The sequence below is a fragment of the Cyprinodon variegatus genome, unplaced genomic scaffold (assembly GCF_000732505.1).
Source record: "Cyprinodon variegatus isolate N-32 unplaced genomic scaffold, C_variegatus-1.0 Scaffold0, whole genome shotgun sequence".
NCBI lineage: Eukaryota > Metazoa > Chordata > Actinopteri > Cyprinodontiformes > Cyprinodontidae > Cyprinodon > Cyprinodon variegatus.
Window position 1 is genome coordinate 955,676 of NW_015150453.1, and position 7,206 is coordinate 962,881.

The window sequence follows — 7,206 nt, forward strand, 5'->3', positions numbered from 1 at the left end:
CCAGTGTACACTGGGAAGAAAACACAATTGCATTGTCTTATTTCAGGTGCATTTTATCTAATTTTCTTATTTTAAGAGCAAAAATACTCATTCCATTGGCAAACTATCTCATTTACCTACTCAAATTAAGCGTAAATACACTTAATTTAAGACATTTCTACTTATTTTTAGATCCTTTTTCCAATGAGAAAGAGCAGACACACAAAAGGAACACAAAAACACGGATCCAGGAGTATTTCTATGTGAAAAGAAGTAAAAGATTTATGGCGTTAGTAGTTCCATTAGTGGCTTTATCTGGGAGAGAAACACACTTAAGCAGATAAGCTCTTTATTCAAGTCTGGGAGTTGAAAGAGCACAAATACTATTAGCCAATAATTCCAGTTCCAGGCAGAGTTATGTAATTTCAGATGATCCTACAATTCATCTATGGGCACCACAGCCAATATTATAACAATATTGACAAAAATAACCTGGATAAAGAGACTGTTGTGTATATAAACAGTGTTGAAACATCTTGTCCTATAAACACTGAAGTGGAGGACCTATATGGCTGCAAAAACAGTACAGAATGATAAAAAAACTGCTTAAAAACAGTGACTGTTCAAACGTTTAATCACTATTAATGGGAGTAGCTGCTACTTTAAATGGAGTAGTAAGGAGTGGCCAGACAGGGACCAAAGTTCAGTTAGGGGAGGCCAAAAACTGATAGGTGCCACACGCAGTTCAATGTCAAATTACACTAATCACACTGTGCAATATTATACAGTATTTTCATAATAATTAACTGAACATAGACCAGATTTTCATAAAGCCATTGCTATTATATTTAAACAAATTTAAAGGGAAAAAAAATGTGTTCTTTAATATACACATTAGAATCGATTGAAAAGTGGTTCTTTATTTTTAACTCATAGAAGAGTCTTAGATGACTGATGACTTATTCTCCAATAGACACAAAAACAACTTTTGGAAATATTATGAAGTCTGTATTTTTCATCTTTAATATTAATGTATTGATGTGAGTAATTTATTTCTGTATTTTCCTTATCATTCTATGGTGAATATACTAACATTCTGCTGGAAAGTATCACTGCTGCCACCCTCTGGTTTAAAGGGAAACTGCTCGTTACTGAGGCGGTGATGTATGTTTCAACGGGAACAACAAATAACCTGTTTAGGGGAATTTTGTCATGGCCACCCCTTAGCTTCACTCCTGCCTTTGAATCTTAATTTATTTTTGTCAAATCGCTTTCTCTTGTTTTAGTTGTGAGTTTTAAGAAATGGGTTTTGTTTACCTTTTGAAGTGATTGTCAGTTCTTGGAGTTTTTTCTTGTTAGGTTTCATTTTTGACTTTTAGAATTTCATTTTTTATTTTTTCAGGTTAAGCCATTTATTATTTTTGCTATTTGGGTCTTGCCATATTGGTTCATTGTCTCAGATTCACATTGGTTAAGCATTTTCTTTTGCTCTCAAGTTTATTTTTCATTGTATTTTCTATAATTTTCTTAGTTTAGCTTCTTTCATGTCTGGTTTTATTTGTTCTATTTTTGCAACAGTTTTGCTCTAGTTCTGTAATAATGTTTATTTTTCTGTGGATTTAGTTCAGTCACCTCCAGCTGCTGCCTTTCTTGTTTTTATTTCCTCATTGCCACTAATCATCCTAGTCTGTTCACCCCTGATTAGCCTTTAATTTGCTCACGTCAACCTCTTTTTTTTTTGTTGCTTTTATTAAATAGTTTTCAGCTCACTGCTTTGCCTCCATATGTGTGTCTGCTTATTGGTTCATCTAAATTCCACAGTTCCTTCCACACTAAAGGTTGTTCCAGGAGAACTAAAACAAAAGGACCAAGTGAATTATCTATAGAAGGAGCTGATGCCTACTTCCAGGTGTCTCAGCAGAACAGAACGCCAGGCTGATGTAGCTACTAGCAGAGTGTGGACAAGTGCTTATTGTGCCCTCCAGCAGCCTAAGCCTATAGCAGCATAACTACAGTAATAGATGTCATGCTCTATCAAAAATGAAGGTTTTAAGCCTAGTTTTCAAAGTAGACCACATGTTTGCTTCAAGCATTAAAACTGGATGTTGCTTTCAAAGGAGAGGAGCCTACAAGCTAGGAAAGTTAGAACTTGGTTGTGATCATCACACATGTTTAACATGTTTTGATTTTAATTTGGAAAACTGAAAAACACTATTTATTCATTCNATTTATTCATTCCTGGTTTTGGCTTATCTCATTTGGGAGTAATTTCTATATACAACAGACCGGTTTTAGACACTGAAACATCACTCATAACACTACGATTGTCATGATCTGGCCTGTTTGCTCCTTAATTAGTAATCCCTTTCACCTGTCGTTTTCCCTCCCTGCCTCAATTATAATTTGTTCCTCTCACCTGTTTCCTCTGATTTATATTTATTTCAGCCTGAGCATTCTGGGCCAGATCATTACTTGTCTTTCTGTCAGTCTGTTTGTCTGAGTTTTTGCCTTGGTTAATGTCCTGGATCCTAGCAGCCAGTGGAAAGAGGGTTTTAGTGTTTGTCACGTCTTCTGATTGTCCACTGTTCCTCCCCCGCGGAGTCCTCTGGGTTTTTGGCTCAATATGTGGGGAGGTTCAGTTTTTATCTCAGTAAGCCTGGCTCCACGGAGGAGACCAGTTTAAAGTCCTGCTTCAAGTTCCGGTCCCACGTCCTGTCTCAGCTACCCTCTGCCAAGAGCCTGCTCATCTGCACCTGATCCTGTCTGCTCCTGTGCGTGACTGCCTGGTCACGCTTCTGGTACCAGTCAGACTCTGAACCCTCTTGGGAGCCTGTGGATGCCTGGAAGTCTGGATCCTGCCACCTGTTTCTGTTCCTGCCTGATCTGGATCCTGCCTGTTCTGTCTGTTCCTGTCTGTTCTGAACCCCTGATCAGGATTGGCTTCCTGCAACTCCTCCGGAGCTGCAGCACTGGGGACACTCTGGGTGACACGAGCCGCGTCAGCTGTCAGCCCATCGGCTGGATTGTACCCCTCTCAAGGGGTATGGACTGAACTCCTAAACCAGGTAAGTGACTCACTGAGAACATCATCTTCAGTCAGATGATCATGGTCACTTACCTGTGTTTCTCCCACAGAGAATGTCTGAGATTGGGCGGGGCCCCGCCTCCCTCCTGCAGCGTTCGCGAGCCAAGCTCCACTTCAGTTTTTGTTCTATTTTAATTAAACCTTTTGAACTTTCCTACTAACTGTCTCGCCTTGAATACTGGGTCCATCTGTCCTCATTTCTTGACAACGATGATATAGGCAGCCAAAAATACTCAGAGTAAACACCTGTCAAGTAATAAAACACCGATTTGTGAGTAAAATATGCCATTGGGTCTTAATGTGGATTCCCCTCTTGGTTGTGCTTCAAATGAGCACTGGAAAAAAAATCGAAATCCAAATAAGTCATTTATTCTTAAAATAAGTGCATTTGTTCATGGATTGAGGACATAAAAGAGACATTTTGCCAATGGAACTAGACAATTTACACTTAAAATAAGAAAACACAACTACATTGTCTTATTTAAAGTGAATATTATCTAATTATCTTATTTTAAAAGTAAAAATACTCATTCCATTGGCAAACTACCTCATTTACCTACTCAAATTAAGGGTAAATACGCTTAATTTAAGAAATATTTTACTTTTTTCTAGATCGTTTTTCCAGCGAGAACATTTAGCATTTAGTCATGGATATGGTTCTTGCTTATTAATCCATTATATCACAGCTATTCACAGCTTAGGGGGGCATCTCATAAATATTTGCATGTGCCTCTGTATGTGGGAAGCTTCAGCACCTTTCAGTGTGAAAGCCTTTTATCATCGACGTATCGCTTTCAGCAGCTAATAAAGCCGTAAACGAGGTGCTGTGTTGTCCCTGTTCTCAGAGAAACGTACCAACCCACATCTTTGCACTGACAAAAGGAGCATATTGTCTTCAGGTATGAGGTCAAATCAAAGAGGATGGGGGTGTAGAAAATCAAGACATATAATTTAATAATTAAATGTTTTCATATTTCTTTCATATGACCGACACATTGGTGTATTTGCCTTTACTAGTAGTATTGAGGCGAATGATTAGCTATTGAGTTGCCAGCCAATAGACATGACTGTCTGAAACTGTGGCTCACCACAGATATACGCCTGAAAGTGCATATAAGCGGAAAAAGATAGCTAACAGGACGAGCGTGTAGGACAGTCTTACGTAAACATATCACCGGAATGATTGACAATTAAGAGGACCACTTATTTAGATGATCCACCCAGAAATAAAAGATCATCCTCCAAACCTTTAATTCACCAACTGAACAGAAACCTTTCCTTCAATTTCAAAACGAAAATGCCATTATTTTAAACTTGATTAGCTAATACCTGCAAAAACAGATTGATCTAAGTAGAATTAATGTAAAAATGTTTACCTATAGAAGTTAAATAAAGTGCCAGAGACTATTTTTATTTCTATCATGTGAGGTGCTGAAATCAGTCCCCCAGCAGGTGGTGCTATTGTGCTGTTTATTTACTTGGGGAGGTTAGGTTTCTGAACTTTTGCAAGTATAGACAGATTAGAATCATTTGTCAGCGTTTACCAGCTTCTAACTGGAGCTACAGAAAGATAAAACAGTTAATCAAACTATTTGCTCTGAGGTTACATTAAAGGTTTTGTTTTCTGCAATAAATTATCCCAGATAATTAGTAAATAAATAGATGCATTACTGACTTACATTTTACTTACAGAAAAGAATGAGGAACATTTAGTTATTATATATGATACGATGTATCGTATGTTTTAGTGTTAACATAAAAACACATATTTGTATTATAATTGTATGGAATGTAAAATATGCACCATCATATATAATAGTTTCATTTATTGTTCTGTACAAGCATTTAGTTAAACGACAGTATGAACCCAAACTTATCCTTATTACTCTTATACTCCGATATTCTGCTCAAAACTATTTTCACATTCTCTCCTATATTATCTACACATGCGGTTCTAGACAGGGGCCAACGGGGGCCAGGGCCCCTGTAGATCAAGTCCTGGCCCCTGTACTGAAGACATAATACTCAAAGAAATTCTAATGATGATCTGCGCTGAAACAGACATGGTTACTGATAGATCCTATTATTTTTTTTCTTTACAAATTCTGTTTAATAACTGTTTAAAAACATAGCATAAGTGGTATTGAGATAGGGTCCCAGTTTTCATCTGCTAAATGCTTTTTTCCAAAACAAATGTAAAAAAAAAAAATACTCTACTTTTTACAGCTAATTTTAACAGTTTTTCTTAAATTCTAATTCAGATTTTATAGAAAACTGTAATTGCAACTCAAATTAAGTAAAAAAAAAAAGTAAAATTCCCAAATTCTGAATGTATATTGACCTATTAAGACATTTAGAATTTTAATGAAACCTAATTGAATAGAAATTTCACTTCATGCAGCTATCTTAATTTATTTGAATCCCTGTTTTTTTATTTCATGCTTTTCTGGCCCCCTCTTGGCCCCCCTGGTCCATTTGGTCTAGAACCACCACTGATTATCTATCTGACTTTTGAAATAAAAGATTTCTGTGCTTCTGCATTGTGAAATATCCTTTCTTTTTCTTAATGTAGTTTTGTGTTTCACACCATATGTTTCTATTTATTAATTCAATGGGGATTAAAACCAGTCAATAATATAAAATAATCGACTTCAGAAAATATATTTTCCCTCACAGTTAATGCTCTGCTGCTATTCTCCTAAAGTTTTTAACAAAGGAAAGAACGGAGGAGCATAGAGAAGGTTTAGAGTTATGGTATTTTTCCGACCTCTGACGCGGAAACTATCTGTAGGATGAGCAAAACCCCCACTCAGTGAAACCTGATACCCAGCTGATATGAAGAGGCCAGGCAATAAACAAACCCTTACATCGTAAATAAACTCTCATAGGTGACGAAATGGTTTCAGAACATGGAGAAAAACACACTTTTCTGCTTTAAATATGAAAATTACATGATAAAAGGTCTCTAATTCCTGGGATGTTTTTGAGCAAAACCAACAACTGGCTTGAAAAAAAAAAGCACTATCATGTTTGCTGTTCATATCACAGGCGGTATGTTTTCATGAGTCATATTAGGGAATTATTTTCTTCCACCAACTCACTGTGACAAATGTATGTCATCCTTATTAATTCTGTTTGTTAAACGTGACCTTCTTTTAGATCCCAGATAAAATTAGTGACCAACAGGTTTTTCTGCTCCAGGCTATGAATCATGAACAAAGAAGGTGTGGAAAAGCAGCTATAAAGACAGAGAGCAATGCAAACTCCTGTCCAGACTTGACAGGCCTTCTTCCCTTCAACAGCAAAAAGGTAGGAGACGATCGACACGTTTACTTTAACGCTGAATGAAAACGATGAAGAAAATCACTTTATTTGTGGGAATTAAGTTTTTAATCAACGTTTTTATTAGTTGATTGTTTTTCACTTTTAAATCTATATGACTCTATATAATAATATATAAATGTAACAGTTTCTTCTTGTTTATAGTGCTACTGTCTAGTCAGATCCCTTTTTTAAAATATGTTTTTTGTTTTTTAGTTCAGTAAAATGTTAAAAACTAAATTGCAACTTTAAGGGATTTTTATTGATGTAAAATCCTTGATCTGGACATTCTGAGCTTGTAAGAGCCTATCTGAGGATGAAACTTATATGCCTGGATTTACCAGTTTGGCTGCTTTTTCATCCAGTGAATGTAAAACAAACTGTGCAGTTTGCTGCAGGAAGTCACTGTAATGTCCCTCTTGGTGAAATTTGTTTGCATATTTCTGGATCAGGGCTGCTTTTATTTACTCGACATGCAAAGTCCTGCTTCGTGTAACAAAGGTGAAAAGAAAGTGTGGCTTTTTTCTGCGGTTTAAACTTTATAAACACCGTCGCCCTGCTTTTCTGCTTGATATCTAATATTAAAATGTTGTGCGTTTAACTACCAAAAAGGCAGCTCAGTCGATGTTAGAAGGTTTGTACTTTTATTTTTTTTCTGTGCTGAAACTCCTGCCTTACTCAACACAGATGACTCACCCCTTCCTGGGAAAGTCAAAATAAGCTGACACAGGAAAGCTGGTGATTCTACGGAAGAGGATTAGGGCCACTGAAAAAAAGAAAAAGTTTAGTATTGGAAAAAAGTCAGAATTCTGACTTTTTTC

The 7,206-nt window shown here is 36.5% G+C and overlaps 1 protein-coding gene across 1 annotated transcript in view; it reads left to right on the forward strand.

Moving 5' to 3' along the window:
• Positions 1 to 6,293: 6,293 nt before the first annotated feature.
• Positions 6,294 to 7,206, forward strand: part of LOC107083155 (probable serine/threonine-protein kinase MARK-A) — a 12,507-nt gene continuing 11,594 nt past the window's right edge. Inside the window, exon 1 of the mRNA XM_015372190.1 lies at positions 6,294 to 6,373. The gene's annotated coding sequence lies outside the window, so the exon portion shown is untranslated. The remainder of the gene's footprint in view (positions 6,374 to 7,206) is intronic.